Genomic DNA, 17,405 nt, shown 5'->3' on the forward strand with positions numbered 1-17,405 from the left:
TTTGGACTCTTTTGGATATTTAAATATAATTGAGATTAGTTGTCAAATGACGGATTTTTGCATATTTTTTAGAGGAAAAGACGCATTCTTGGGGCTTGAAGACTGAATATCAGATTTAAGAGTTTGATTTTTGTTTCTTTTCAAGTCTAAATATGTTTTCCTTCTTCTCTATTTATTCCTTGTTCTTAGGATGGAGTAGATCCCTTTTGTTAGGGGAGGATGGAACCCTAATTATGTTTTGAACAATTTTTATTCTTAATACCAGATTTATGTTTATGAATTTGTGCAAGAATTTAGGTTTTATGCTTTATGAATGTTGGATTGATTCAATTACCTTGATGATGTTTCGAATAGAGAAGTTAGGGTTTATTGCTTAATTCATATTCATAATTGTTTTATTAGAGTAACATTTCACAACGTATTAAAAACTAGAAGTAATCGAATAGTGGTCCATCTAATTCATAATCGAATAGGGCGAATTAGTCGTAAGGGATTGATGAATTTATGCTTCTTAATTTCAGAGTAACCAAATAGAGATCTGTATTAAGTTGAATATGATGCTTGAATAAGGATAATTCGCTTTAGAAGAATCCTACCAATTCATAGCACAAACGGGTATTAAGAGTAGTTGTCAAGCATAATTAGGGGGAAATTTGTACCCTAACTTCATTAATACTGCAAAGTTCTTCACATTGTTTATTTGTTTAATTTAGTTATTTTTAATCCATTAGCTTTGCACTCTAAAATTTTGTTTTCTCAAATAACGTGTAGGTAGTTTTAGGTAATTACGAATATTTTCTTTGATCTTTATGGGACGATACTCAAACTCATCACTTTATTACTTGAACATGACTAGTGCACTTGTTAGAGTTGATTTAGTCGCATCAGAACACATACCAAAGAAGACTATCAATGTCATCTTTGGTGGCTTTAAGTCAGTGGTATTAGCTACTCCTTCGCCAAGTGGCACGTCAGCGCCACAATCAACCCAGCGGCTCATTCATCCCAACCACCATCATAAGTGCAGACTAACCAAACCATAAGCTTTGTTGATAATGAAACCTTGAGGCTCTTCAATCCTCATCACAACGCCTTTGTCGTCTCCCTCTAGATCGCAAACATAACTTAACATGTTATCAGAGTTAGGGGTCAATGAAAAAATTTCAAGTTTCATATAAGGATGTTTATTAGTAATGTAACCCTCCTAATTACTAGTTTAAACTTTTAGATCAAATGAAAACTTAACACATATAATTAGTATTTGATATATATAAATAAGAGGAATACTTGATCTTCTTTTAACGTTTCTTAATCTAATTTTCACAAGCTCCTTTTCTTTGCTTTTGAGCTAAATGACCTGCCATGTTTGCCACTACCTTCAAGAATTGAAGAGGCGACAAAACCAGCAAAAATAAAGTACTAGTCAAAGGAATTTTTCTCTCTCTAAGTTAAATGTCAAGGTCTTGATTTAAGGCTAATTTATTTTACTTTTATTCTTAGTTTGAATAGTGTTATGCCTGGAAAAGTAGGGCTGACGTAGAGCCCTGTCAACGTAAGCGGTCAGAGCTTAGGTAAGTCCTGCAGCCATTCAGACACGGCCATGTCGCACGTTGACACGAGCGGCATGCTCCTGCCAATGCAGTGGGTACGCGCCAGACTGGTGAAAGGCTAGAGACGTTCCACGTGTCTAATCCCTGCACACATTGCGTAAATCACTCGAGCAGGGGATCACCTGATCCCTAAGGGAACAATCTCGCTTCTAGTCACGCTAGGTGACTCCGATGAGGTGACCAGGGCCATTGAATTCTTGGTAGTGGACTGCCTCTCCGCTTTCAATGGATCCTAGGGCGACCTTTGCTAAGAAACTTCAAGGCAGTCACTTCGAGCCATCATCTTAAGATGAAGTTCCCCAACCCGGCGGGGATAGGGGAAGTGAGCGGATCTCAGCGCGTATCTCGCGACTGCTATGTGAGGGCAGTGCAGATGGTGTGCAAAGGGAAAGGCATCCCGTGTGGCATTCCCGAACAGGCAATGGCAATCAGTCGGATCGAACCACAACCTGGTCTAGTAGAGGATAACTTGGATCCCCATATCCAAGAAGGCCCTTCCAGTGGGCCAGTTGAGGATTTATCTTAAGTGTCAGTTAACTAGGGCGAGCTGAGCCGAGTGTTGAGAATTGGAAGCAATCTCAACCCCCAGCTCGCCACCGACCTAACCAGCTTCCTCAGAGAAAATATTGATGTGTTCGCATGGACGCATGTCGATATGGTCAAGGTTAGCTCGAATATCATTTGCCATACCTTGAATATCGATAGTGAAGCCAGGCCGGTCCGCCAAAAGAGAAGAGTGATAGATCAAGAACGATATGTTGCCTTAAAAGATGAGGTAGATAATCTCCTTCGTAATGGATCCATCCGGGAAGCACTTTACCCGAGCTGGATTGTCATCCCGGTTCTAGTAAAAAAGCCTAATGGCAAATGGAGGACCTGCGTCGACTTCACCGACCTCAACAAAGTCTGCCCAAAAGATAGCTTTCCCCTGCCAAGGATCGACCAACTCATGGATGCAACTTCCGAGCACAAGCTGTTGAGTTTTATGGACACATACTCGGGATACAATCAAATTCCAATGTATGCACCGGACGAAAAGCATACCTCCTTTGCTAAAGATTAGGGGCTGTATTGCTATAGGGCTATGCCCTTCGGCCTGAAAAATGCTGGAGCAACTTACCAGCGCCTGGTTAACCTAATGTTTTCCGAGCAGATCAGAAAGTCGATGGAAGTCTATGCCGATGACATGCTGGTCAAATCGCATGTCACTTCAGATCACATAGCGCATCTCGCTGAGATGTTCGACATCCTCCGGAAGTACAGAATGAAGCTCAATCCTCTCAAATGCTCATTCAGAGTATCCTCAAAAAAATTTCTGGGGTACATGGTTAACCAGAGGGGAATAGAGATCAACCCCGAGAAAATCCAAGCTCTCCTTGACATGAAAAGTCTGACCAACCAAAAACAGGTTCAAAGTCTCAACAGGCGAATAACGGCATTCAATCGCTTCATATCGAGGGCAACAAATCACTGCTTGCCATTCTTTCATATACTCAGGACCAATAAAAAGTTTGAGTGGACTCCCGAGTGCGAACAGACATTTCAGAGCATTAAAAAGCAACTCAGAAAACCACCTCTTCTATCCAAGCCTCTCCCACAGGAAATTCTACTCCTGTATCTATCCATCTTTTAGTACGCGGTCAGTGCAACTTTAGTTTGGGAAGAGAGCAGGGTTCAATGGCCAGTTTATTACGCGAGAAAGTATCTGCTGGATGCCGAGATGTGGTATCCAATAATGGAGTGATTGGCTTATGCCTTGCTGATCGCTTCCAGAAAGTTATGACCTTACTTCCACGCCCATAGAATCCATGTAATGACCAATTACCCGCTCAAGTAAGTCCTCTAGAAGCCGGAGGCATTTGGTAAATTGTTCAAGTGGGCCATGGAACTAAGTCGGTTCGATCTGCAGTATAGACCGAAGAAACCATCAAAGGGCAGGCTGTTGCCAACTTCATCTCAGAATTCTCATATCATCCGATGAAGGAATTCGAGCAACAGGTCGGCGAAGCCATCCAGGAAACTGTTTAGAACCTATCGACTTGGAGCCTCTATGTCGATGGTCATCAAACAGGAAAAAGGCCGAGGTAGGCCTTCTCCTCCTAAGTCCCAAAGGGACTCGCATTTATGGCGTTCTCTATTTCGAGTTCAAAGCGACCAACAATGAGGCTGAGTATGAAGCTCTACTCTCTGGGTTACGGTTGGCAAGAGAAATGAGATCAACCGCGATCAGTATCCATAGCGACTCCATGCTGGTTGTCAACCAGATTTTGTGACAATATCAGGCCAAGGAAGAAAACATGATCGGCTATTTGAAGATAGCTAAGGTCTCACTCGAGTCGTTTAAGCACTTCACGATCACGTAGATTCCTAGGGAAAACAACTCTGTCGCGGATGCCTTGGCAAAGATAACCTTATCGCTAGACTCGGACACGCCAGAGAGCATTCCTGTTCGATTCATAGAGGCCCCTAGTATCAGTTCGCCTGAACAGGCTGTGAATGTAACCGAGTCAATCTCCTGGATGACCCCTATCATCCAGTATCTCCGAGATGGGATCCTACCCAATGACAAGGTCGAGGCAAGAACCTTGTGAACAAGAGCTACTCGTTACACACTCATAGGAGATCAACTATACAAGCGAGGTTTGAGCGCCCCTCTTCTCCAATGTGTAACCGATGAAGAAGTAGACTGTATCATGAGGGAGATACATGAAGGAATCTACGGTAATCACACAGTCGCACAATCCCTCACCAACAAGGTTGGTCGTCAAGGGTATTACTAGCCCCTGATTTAAGAAGACACCTACAACTTTGTTTAAATGTGTGACAAGTGCCAGCGATTCGCAAATGTACCACGAGCTCCTTCCCACCGGCTGGTAACCATGTCCAGCCCCTGGCCATTCTCCATGTAGGGAATCGATCTCATTGGACCCATGTTAGTTGGTAAAGGGGGAGTCAAGTATGCGGTGGTCGTGGTAGACTACTTCACCAAGTGGGTCGAAATAGAGCCATTGGCCGCGATCACCACCAAAAAGCTCAAAGACTTTGTCTTCAACAATATTGTGTGTTGTTATGGGATTCCTCATACCCTTATCTCTGATAACGGGAAGCAGTTCGATAACAAGGAGTTCAAGCAGTTTTGCGACGAGCTGGGTATCCATAAGAAATTTGCCTCAGTCACAAGACCACAAGCAAATGGGTTGTCAACAAAACCATCAAGCACACTCTGAAGGCCAAACTTGGCGTAGCTAAGGGAAATTAGGCAAACGACCTTCCTGAAGTTCTGTGGACATACAGGACAACTCAAAGAACCTTTACCTCATAAACCCCTTTTTCGCTAGTATATGGTTGTGAAGCGATGATCCCTGTGGAGGTAGGGACCGGTTCACTTCGGAGAGACATGTACAACGAGACAAACACTGAGGCGATTATGCACGCAAGTCTGGATCTGGTTGAAGAACATTGCAGCAAGGCTCGGTTAAGAATAACAGCCTATCAGCAATGCGCAAAAGATTCTTCGACTCTAAGGTCAGAAGAAGAGACTTCCAGGTCGGCGGCCTCGTTTTGAAGGAAGTCCTTCTCGGTACTAGAGAACCAAGTTTAGGAGTTTTGGGACCGAACTGGGAGGGCCCATACTGCATCGCTAAAGTGATAAGACCGGGGACTTATCATCTCAAAAGGCTAAATGGTTCTGAAGTACCGCAAGCTTGGAATGTTGAACATCTCCAACCATATTATCAGTAATTCCGAACTCAATTTTTCCTTGTAAAGATTTTACTTTTCCTAACCCTTATAAATAAGAAAAGTTCCTTTGTAACCATTTTTCCATGTGTATAATTTTGTTCGCATAGACTTGTACCAATGTTATTGTAAACAACTATAATGCGATCTCATGTGTAACGTATAAAGTACGAAAATTGTAAGTATTCATAAAAGATTAAGAAAGCTGTCTTTATTTATTAATAAAAAAAGGGAAAGTACATAAGTAAGCAGGAAAAAGACTACAAAAGCGGATCACTGGTCCTCATCCCCAAGGGCGACCTCAACATCCTCAGGCTGATCGTCAATCACCTGCTCGGGTGTAGGTTCCTTGGGGACATACTCCGAATGCTTCTCTTTTGAGCTAGGTCCCCGAGCCGCTTCCTCATCTTCGGCCCGCGCCGTGGAGGCAAAGGCATCCCAATACTCATCGGGGAGGTCGGACAGATCAATCCTTGGGTTCTTCGACCGAAGGGCAAAGATGGACTGAATCATCCATTCTACAGCCCTATTCTCGAGCTCCAACTCCTGCTGTTGCATCTCCGTAGTTAGCGAGGTGACGCGACCTTGAGTAAATTGGAGCGCTGCTTCAAACGCCCACTGCTGCTTTTCGGTGGTCTCCCACAGCTCAGTCCTATCTCGCTCTGCTCGTAAGGCCTGCTAGGAGGTCGTTTGCAGCTCCTGCTCTTTCTCGCCAACCTCCTTGGTGAGTCTAGTCATCGTCCTCTAGAGCTCCTTTACCTCCTCTCCGTGCTTCTCTAGCTCGACCTTCTGAAAGTCCACTGTGCGAAGAGCATCATTCCTTCGGACAGGTACTGGTTTGCCTGAACAGAGGATGAATCCCTCTGTGCTCGTGCGGCCTCTAATTCTTGCGTAAGCCGCATGTTCTCTTCCCTTAGCTCAACCAATCCCTCAGTAGCCCCCAACTGAATTTTCTGCATGGACAGGTGCATGGAGAGCAAGGCCTGCACAGCGAAGAGAATAAAGAGTTAGTTTATTTCCTGCCAAAAAAGCAAATATGAGTCCTCACCGAGGACAGCTCGTTTACCTGGCTCGAGTGCTAGAAGGACGTGGACATCAGGTCAATGGGATTGGAGGTCACGAACCTGTAAGAACAGCATGCATGCATGAAGAGTGGTGGAAATGGAGAAGAAAGCATAAAAGGATGGATTCAAAAACTGTTTTTCATACAAAGCATGGAAATGAAATTATACCCACTCCTTTGCTTTGGATTGATGAAGATTAACTTCAAAAGGATGAAACCTCCACACTTTAACACCACCTTGAGAGATTAGAGAGTGGCCGTGGGTTTGAGAGAGAGTTTCTTGTTTGTGTTTTGTGAACAAGTCAAGAATGAACAAAAATGCAACCTTTTGCACTTATATATACTTGGGCAATTTTGCAATTATTTATTTTTCACTTCTAAGCCCAATAAAATCTTATTTTATAAAGGGACCCCACGAATTTAATATGCTACCCTTTGAATAATCAATATTATTCAAGGGCCCATGTAAACTAAACTAGTTTACATTAATCAACCCATAAATTTACCTTTTTTACCCTTTAACTATTAAAAGGTTATTTTTGTTCATCTCATTAATCTTAACACTTTAAGATATAATAATTAAATATAATTAATTATTGCTTGACCATTTTAACCCTTAAAATGTCACAAATAATTTTCTATGTAACTATTACTATAGAAATCTCGTTATTACCCTCGGAAGGTGCTAGCCCTTTTCGGATAATCATTTCTCTCTCTCATCCTTTTCTAACTTCTCAAGGCTATTGGTGTGACCATGTAGGTCCACCGTGGATTAGCCGTGAGCTGATTCTGGATGAATTCGAAAACCTGTCCGGAGGCCCAATGACTATGGTAAACATCTAGCAATGTGTCATAGTCTCTAAACCACGATGAAGAAATACTTCATCGAACCCATTTCAGATCATACATACCATGCAGGTAAAGTCCCTCCATTGAGATATCCTGATCAAGCACGGATTCATGGAACGTCAAAATCCTAAACTTGATCTTCCACCGAATCATCGATCAATATATCCGGAACTCGTCATCACAAACTTGCTTTTGTATGACTAATAATAGACTCTGGCCAGAGATTCTGTTTTCTGAAATTTATCGATGTTCATCTAGGAACTCAAATCCGGATGGAGTTAGCAATACTCCCGATCCTATATTTTTGAGTCAATGGATCCCCTCTTGACCATCGTTCGTTTCCGCATATGAACAACGCATGACCAAATAGGCTTTATTGTACGAAACATGATTAGTCTCGTACTTATACACCGTATGAAGCATACGCATCCATATCAGATCCGACTACAATGTCTCAGGTCATTTCCGTCCTCCACATTAAATGTGCCCCCATCTGCATTTAATGCCCTGATAGGGAATGTCGTTTCAGCATGGCTGGCACTTATTACGCACAGGACACATCTGTCAGAACAAAAGATATTTCATTAAATGTATCAGCTACAAAAGTGCAACGGATAACATCTGAAGAGGTCGTTATAAAGAACACTCTTCGTCTTATGTCAATCACGAAGTGACGTGACTCTTCGATATTGTCTTATGTCAGTTGCAAAGCGACAAGATTCCTCATCTTCGGCAAGATTCGCACGCTGACGCAAGCAGCATGCTCTTGCCAGTGCAGTGGGTGCGTGTCAGACTGGTGAAAGGCTGGAGACGTTCCACGTGTCCAATCCCTACACACATCGCGTAAATCACTCGAGCAGGTGAGCAACGAGACACAAGGAAGGATTTGCACGGCAATCTGACCCACTCACAGATTTAGTAATCATTACCTTAACTCATCCTACTATAAATAGAGGGTTCCTCTCCCGTTTGTAGGATTAGCTAATTTCTCTCTAGAATAGCATATGTATACTCTCTCTCTCTCTCTTGTAATCTCTTGTAAGTCAGCTCGCTGAATGAGACCTGATCTCATATATATTAGTACAATACCAGTGGACGTAAGATTCACTTTCTTAAGCATCCGAACTACTTTAAACATTGTTTTCCATCTTTTATTCAGTTCAATACCCCCATACACGTGTGTCTTTTGAGTCAGCTCAACATTTCTCACGTGCGTTTAGTTGGTGTCAAAATCACGCATCAACAAATAGTAATCTTCATCAAATTCAAGACCAGGCAGCGTTATCATACGCTTTAATTTCATTTGACTTTCTTTGTGTAATGAATGAAACTGAACCTTCCAAGAGGATGTCAATTTGCTGGGCAATTAAGCCGAAGAATAGTGGAGGTTGTAGCAATTTTTAATTTGCTTCTGCCATTGATAAAGGACTAGATTAAAATTGCTCATCGAAGCAATAGGCTCTGATACCATTAAAAAATAAAAAAAAATAAAAAAAACTAAAGGAATATTTTTTGTAAAGAATACTGCTTGTTTATAAAGTCGGAAGACTAAATAATTAAATCAGTGGAGGTCAAGTAATTAACTTGATTTCAGGAATTTGGAGGATTTGTGTTATTAACTAATTATGATGGAGTGAATCATGATCTGACTTTATAACCATTTATTTAGGAAAATGATTTGCTAATAAATTTAAATTTTATAAATGTTATAGTTGACATTAAAGTGAGTTTCTGATAAAAAACGAAAATCCAAATTTTAGAAGCACAAGACACATCCAAACGTTTAATTAGAACATTATTTAGAAAATTGAAACCTAATGACTTCTACCAAGTAAAAAGAGGAAATTTATATATAAATGGATTGATTTACTTTTAATCAATCCAAACTTTTTGTGTTAGGTTGGTTCCAAATCGACCCATGCGCACCTTCTACTCTGGATCTCAAGTAAAAAAACATCCTCAAGTGTCAAGTATAGTATAGTTTTTGAAATATTGTTGTGGTTGATATTATTTTCTGCCTTTTTTTCTTTTATATATTATGATCTTGTGTGGAGAATGGTATTGTTATTGTTAGATACATTTGTTTTGTGCTTTCATCAGTTTACGAAACCAATCAATCAATCAAATCTTTATTCGACTATGTTTATGAACAAAAAGATGCCATGTAAACATCATGTAATAATGTGCCTATCAAGAGATCTTTCATACATCACTTATTTTCTTCTGTTAATATATCGCTAGTATCATTGTTTTTAGGAATTTGAAAAGACATGCTTTGAAGATGAATTATATTATGTATTACAAGTAATATCTCATGCAAATTTTATAACCCAAATGTTGTGCCATTATATCATATTGTCATATACTGCTTGCCAACACTTAATTTTATCATTTACACGTCAATATCATCTACGAATATGCAATACGAGAGCCATGACTCACCGTGTGAAACCGTGGATTCTAAGCGCTTTCATTAACCAAAGAGATGTTGATGGTATTTAACTTAATTAATTCAATAAATGGTTAACATAAAATATCAAGCAAAATGTAATTTCAGCATATATTGCTGAAACTGAAAGCAAACACGTTACAAGAAAAGCATAAAATAATAACAAAACACGATGATTTACCTTGGTTCGTTCATTTCTCAAGGAATTACGTCTAATATTCAAATAAAGCGATTTTATTAAGTATAAAAAAACTCCAGAATACAAAGATAAACAATATGGACAGCTCATTTTCACTATTATAGAAAGAATAAAGATATGTTGATAAACACTTCTCATAACTTTCTCTCACAAACGCTAACGTAGTAGCTCACAATTCATCAGTTCGCATTTAGTCAGGTGGAACCCATTGTTGGGCAGGCAAGCCCTATTACGATCGAGTTGACCAATTACGAGCTGACATGTCGCGTTTGTGAGAGAAAGTTAGTAAATGTAGTATTACCATTAAAGAAAATACATAATAAAAACTTAATCCCATTTAGGCTTACCTGAATCTAACTGACCCAAGCCCAAATATCAGTAAATTAATTTTAAACCCAATTAGACGTTGGGACCCCCAAATGAGTCATCGTATGTAGACAATTCATCAAGGCTAGGAGAAGTATACACCATATCCAACATATATGATATAAGTATTCGGCACAACAAGACAACTTAGTGAATCTAAAGAGTTACAACAAAACTTAGTAAATTACTAGGAGAGTGTCTTGAGTTTTTTACTATAAAGAAAACTTCAGATGAAAAGATGAGCAAGTAATGCCAAATATGTCAATTGGCGCGGAATAGTTGTGCTTGAACACTTGTTAATAAGTCACCCTTATTTAAATTAATTAAGATTGCCAAAATGGTTTGTAGTTTTGGAGATATATATGGGCTCGACCATTATATATCCTTCAATTAAAAATTCTTAATTAAACTTCATGTGGAGACGGATATTTTTCCTTAATTCATGAAAGTAATAACATATGTAGTTTAGTGGTTCGCTTGGGACTCTTAGATGTATTATCAAAAAGGTCTTGAGTTCGAATTCTTACGACTACTAATGAGAGATAGTCATTGAAAGTTTATTTAACCGTTAACTTTAGGGTCTCGAGAGACTAGTTAAGGTGCGTGCAAACTGGTCCAAACACGCTTGGATATCGAAAATAAATAAATAAATAAATAACACGCCACTAAAAGCAAGAAGCCATTAAGAGCTGTTTCATTTGGCAAGTGATCCAAAAATAATTTCAGCAACAAAATTAAATATAAAGTACTTGTTTGATATAGTATTTAAAAACGATTTTCAAAGTTAAAATGATAGAACATAGGGAACTCAGGGAAAATGACTTTTTTATCTTACTCTTATTTTAGAATGAGATTCAAAAACTATATTTAAAATCATTTTAAATTAATAATAATTAAAAAAAAAGAAAAAAGAAGCATTTCGTAAACAAAGAATTGTACTCAATCCTATATAAAACAAGATTTTTTTTTTTTTTTTTTCTAATTTCTGCTCGTCACATAGTTCCGACAGCCAAGTTAATAATTAATTAATGTTCAGCAAGACTTTGATAATAATATATTTAGAAGAACACTTGTTGCTGCATCCTGTGAGATAAAATATTATTTTCGGCCTTTCTTGAATAAAAACACTTGCTAAGAACAAATTTAAGGTTGTTAATAATATCAAAACCAGCTTAAGAGAAGCTGTATTTTGCTTGAATTACAGACAAAATCACCATCACTGTTGACATAAATTCTTCAGGATAACAAATAAAATTATACTTACCTACAAGAAATTGCTTCTTAGATCAGTCAAAAACTTAGCAATTTCCACCCATAATCTTGCATTATTCTCCAGTCCTGAAGCGTCCAAACTGGAACAAATAATGTACTAAAATAAAATCCTAGAAAGTATCAACCACACTTGCACATTAAATCTTCTTCTTGCAACTTGAAAAAATTCCCAGGTCCATTCCAGGATATCCGAATATGCGCTTGGACTAATTCCAGAGATAGTTGCTTGGTTTCGCCACCGCCCTGGCCTCTAGTGTTTGTGTTTCTCTTAACATGTACTTAATTTCTGCTCTACAAAAGGAATCGCTACAGCATCTATGTCTGAACTGATTTTTGAGAATTTTTTCTGTATCTTTTAATCCCCTTTTTCCGAAATTTTCTTCAAATTGCCGCGTCCCATCCCTATATATATTTTAGTTTTTAGTTCCTATATGTTTTTAGATGTCAAATTTTCCGAGTAGTTAAACTAATATTCAAACTGTTTATATGTTGATGTTAGACAGGATTTAGTTTAGATTACTGTGTCTTCTTCTGGTAATGCAATCCTGGCATTAAGTAGCTTGAGTCAAGCACTCATGCCACTTATGCTATTAATTAGTTTGAAGTGATCATTAATTAGAAATCAATTAGCTCCAAATATATTGTGCATAAAATTGTTAATTAGACTGGTATTGACATTTGATTCTGTAAAAATAATATTTAATAAAAAATCAGACTGCATTTTGATCTTTAATTTGTAAATTCTTGTCGTGTGTTCGAAAAATTTCAAAGAGAAATTAATCTTCAAGCAACATTTATAAATAATGGAAGAGGACGCTCAAAGGGTGGTGGTGGTCATGGATGCATCAAGGGATGTTAGTCCGAGCGCAATCAAAGGAATCCTGAAGGGCTTATCTCTTAAACCTGGAGATGCACTTAAATTTATTGGAGTTCTTCACCAGGTTAATAATCCTAGTACGTTACCTTTCATGCCAGCTGGAAAAATCTGTAAGAATTCATGCTTAATCTCTTTCGTTTAGAAAATAAAGGATAGAATTCAGATACGAATTCTTTCCTTTTGAAAATAAAGGTTATGGAAGATCTCTCTCAGAATTGAAATATATTTGATTGTATTGTAACCTCGAAAGCAGTTCTTAGATACAATCCTAAATAGTACATATAAATGAAATTAAAATGCACATTACAATTTTTCACTACTCTATTCCCTATTCTATCCAAAATGCACATTTATTTCTTTATTCTCAAAATATTACTCAATTCTTTTAAACCACTTAGATTTGTTAATTTAACTAAACACCCCCCAATTTTTTTTTTTTTTTTTAAGAAATTGACACAAACACCCCAGCAACCCACATTTGCCAGATTCCGGCTACTACTACCGAAATTTGGCCGGAATCTAGTATAATGGCGCACTACTGGCTGGATCTGGTCAGTAGTGCGCTGATCTAGCCTCTTCTGGCCATGGATCTGATCGGAAAAGACCAGATCTTTGGTCGTTGACGACCAAATGCGGCCAAATCTGACCATCAATGGCCAGATCCACAGTGGATTTGCACGACTGGCTAGATCCAACAGGTCGTGCGCCAATACGGCGACTCTGGCCACCCTCCGGCGGTGATGACCGACTGTCGGTATTTAATGGGTGGGTGGAGGTGTTTTTATTAATTTTTAATATTTTATTATAGGGGTGTTTAGTAAATAAACAAATCTGGTGGGGTATTTTTGTTAATTTTTAAATCTTACATCGTAATAACTACTCAATTTTAGTTTTTTTTTTCAAAATATTATTCTAAAAAGTATTAGAATAATGAACCAAGTACACCCTTTTGTTTTTCATGTTTTCAGGATTGTATTATATCAAAAACATTAAAGATACAATTCATACTTTGGATTGTATCCTAGTTTTTGAAAATTATTTTCACATCACAAATTAACTCTCCTTAACTTCTTTTTTTTTTTTTTTTTTCACCCCAACCCCAATTATCTTCGATCTTCCCAGTGGGATACAAGATCAAAGTGGATCCAAGATCAATGTTTGGAACGAACCAGAAAATCATTACGGAAGAAATTTCCAAGAAGAGAGAAGAGTATTATAAGAATGAGGAGATTATGAATATTAAGAGGCAATGCGAAACAGAAAAGGTCAGATAAATATAGATGAGTAACACCTTGAGAGAAGTAGTATTATATGTGAATCATCTATATATTTATCTATGGGCTAATGTGATAATTTTTTTTGTGTATGATATTCATCAGATTGAGTTTCATGTGGAGGTTCGTGCAGGACCCTCTCTGAAGATGATTGCTGTGAAAGCTGTCAAAAAATTTAATGCGACATCTGTGATACTTGATAGGTCAGTCCAATTAAATCTCAAATTTGTTGATCTTAGTCTTATTCAATTTGGTGAGAATTAGTAAGGTTGGGAACCTCTCACACTCAATTCATAATTTGTGCCAATAATTACTTCTGTGAAATAAATCAAAAAGCTTTTGTATATTAATAATTAGGCATGGGATTTGTGAGAAAAAGATTTCATATATTTATTAATTAGGTGTATATTAAAAAGTTTCCCCAAAAAAAAAAAAAAAATTCTGATGTCAAAAGGTTTTTTTTTTTTTAATGCGAAGGTAAGTTAATTTGTTTAACAAAAAAATAATCGTAAAGGGTTTTTTAATTTTAATTTTGATGTTGATAAATACAGGCACATAAAGAAGGACAAGAGATACTTCTTGGAGAAGCTGTCATGCAGAATATTAAGGATGAAAAGGGATAACTCTGTGGAACAGTTAAGAGGACCAAAACCAGAATCAGGAAACACAAAATCTCAGGATGATGCTCACCTCGTAACATATGATGAAATGATTCCAGAAATGATTTCAGCAACTCCACGCACTGCTTTTTCTCCTAAAAGTAATTTCTTTCTTTCATTTATTTAAATGTGATAAACATTTTTATTGAACCGGTATACGATACTCTCTTTCTTAGAAAAGACATACTTATTCGTCTTTTTATTTATAGAACTGTCTGAACATGCGTTTTCATAACACATTAAAATCACAAAACTGATAAAAAAAATTATTTTTTGATATATTTTATTTACACAAAAGACAAAAGATCACATTTGTCTACAAATGAATAATCAATTTCTTTTGTTTATTTGTGAAAAATTATCAAACTAACAATATTATTTTATATTTTCTATGATAAATATATATTTATAAACAAATCTCAACAAATTTTTTCTGATAAACCTATGCTACAGTTACTAATTGATTTACCTTGAATTCATCATATGAAAAAATTTATCAAAAACTAATTATCAGTTGTCACATTAGATTTGTAAGAGAAAATTTGTAAGATTCGTTTGTCAACGTAATATTTTTTAACATATTAAGAGAAGAAGAGAGTAATAAAAAAGATTGTGTCGATAACATTCTCCAAAACTATAAACTTGTAAACTGAACGGTAGACTTCATTCATGTAAGTTGTATTTTAGAAATTAGATTCAATCTTATTTACTTTCACTTTTATAGTATAAGAAAATTAATATCAAACTTATTTTGATGATTATTTTTCAGATTCTCAAAATCCTGATAAGAATAATTTAGTTAAAGAACAAGGATGTGAAGATCGTGGAGAACCCCCATGGCAGAACAATGGAAAATCTTCATTCTCTAAGTCCTCTGCAGGTGGGCAACTCTCCACAATGACTACAGCATCAAACACTGAAGCTTCAAGACGTTCTGTTTCTGCTATACATCTTCAAGAGGAGAAGAATACCTATAGCTTTGCAAAAGAAATAGTTGATGATCAAAAATGCTGATCAACAAGAGTCTGGGAGAATTTATAGCACAAAAACCCCAGATGAAAAAGAGGTTGGATTATGGGATGGGTCCAAATATGGAATTTCAAACTCAAGTTGCTCACATTGCGGCAACACAAGACCAAAATAGAATGCAGGAGAGACTTCAGCTATGCCGAACTCCACGGTGCTACCAAGGGATTTTCGGGGGAGAACTATCTATCAAAGGAGGTTTTGGTTCTGTGTATCAAGGAGATAGATGGGGTGAAGATTGCTGTGAGCAACACAAAAATGCCAGCCACCGGGGAGAAGGAGTTCAGTCTGAAGTAGGTTTTGACCAAAGCTAGACATGAGAATTTGGTGATGTTGTTGGGGTCTTGTGCAGAAGGAAGTCACAGACTGCTTGTTTATGAATACGTCTGTAATGGTTCACTAGATCAACATCTACCAAGTAAGTACGCTATTCATACATTTACCAATTTAATAAAACTCTTGTTCTTCAAAGGGCTAATTCAAGATGAATATTTGTGATATATGACGCAACACGCCCGAGTAGTTCTCAGTTGGAGAACGGTTGAATATAGCAGTGGGAGCTGCCAAAGCATTACAATACCTCCATGAAAACAACATCATCCACAGAGATATGAGGCCAAACAACATTCTTGTCACCCATTATACCCGCGGTAACAATTTAATGTGCTTTCTATATTAAAAAAAAAAAAATCCACATCCATTCATGTGCTTGTTTACTTCTTTTTTTGTTCAAGTGAAATTTTACTAATAGAAAGAATAAGGATAATACTTAATAGGAACGTAATGAGCCAGAAGTACAATACACAAAGTAAGAGCATGAGTTATATGCTCGTAAAGAAGAGAAAAACTAGCATTAGGAGAAACAATAGTATGGCAAACCCCAAACAGCATCCTTAAATTTTTTGATGCTTTGCAGCAGTAAGTCCCACCAATAAAGGATGTAAACATGATTCACCAGCATTTCTCGCTTGTTTACTCGCCAGAGAAATTATCTGATTATTTATTCTCACACCACAAGGACTATTCATTGTTGGCTCTTACTATCACCATTTTAAGTTTTTGGATTAAATGTTTCTTGACTTGATATCAGAGCTGAGTTTCTTTTATCATTTTGGTGTGTCAGCTGGGAGATTTTGGTCTTGCAAGAACTACTCAATGTGGAGACTCGGATAACTCCTAACTAGAGTTGTAGGAACTCTAGGATACTTGGCACCAGAATATGCCAATATGGGAGAGTGTCAACAAAAACAGATGTTATTCCTTTGGAGTGGTATTGTTACGCTAATTACTGGACTCAGACTACAGATAAAAAGCTTGAAGAGAAAAGTCTTGTGGGGTGGGTAAGAGCCTCAAACGCCATAAAATTTGAATCAAATCATCCCATTTTAGTTTCTAATATGTAAATATTTTGTTACAGGCAGGCCACTATTAAAAGAAAAGAACTACCCAGATTAATTGACCCCAGGATCCCAGATTTGCATGAAGTTCATCAACTCCTCTGGATGGTTCGACTGTGGAAAAATGTTAAGCAAGGATCCTGAAAAGAGACCACCTATGGATGCGTATTCTTTCATGATTAATCATATTCATTGAATTAAACAAATTATTGAAGAATATTGATCAGCATCTTGAGCACCGACATGCAATGACCCTAACATACAAATCACTCTAAGATTCTAGGCTGGTAGTGACATACAAAGACTTGAACATACTAATTCACTCTAATATTCTCACTATGCAGTGAAATGGAAACAATAGATTGTATATTCAGGCACTGTTCATTAGTCTATTATAGAAATTGGCCAATCATTACACTCTTTCACAAAGAGTCATAACTTATATAACTTCGAATTGCTTGAAAGTGTGACGGTTATTTTTTTCTCTAAAGAGTCATATGAAGTATGTAAGGTTTCATAACTTTGTGATAAGCCTTTCCTACATCGCCCCTTGCATGTAACCTGCATTATTTAATCTATACATCAATTATTATCTAAGATATTGTTCAATGATTCTTATCACGATA

The 17,405-nt window shown here is 37.4% G+C and overlaps 1 pseudogene; it reads left to right on the top strand.

Moving 5' to 3' along the window:
- The first annotated feature begins 12,199 nt into the window (after positions 1–12,199).
- LOC116125993 lies at positions 12,200–16,975 on the top strand (annotated as a pseudogene).
- Positions 16,976–17,405: the final 430 nt, after the last annotated feature.

Source organism: Pistacia vera, unplaced genomic scaffold (assembly GCF_008641045.1).
Source record: "Pistacia vera cultivar Batoury unplaced genomic scaffold, PisVer_v2 Contig174, whole genome shotgun sequence".
NCBI lineage: Eukaryota > Viridiplantae > Streptophyta > Magnoliopsida > Sapindales > Anacardiaceae > Pistacia > Pistacia vera.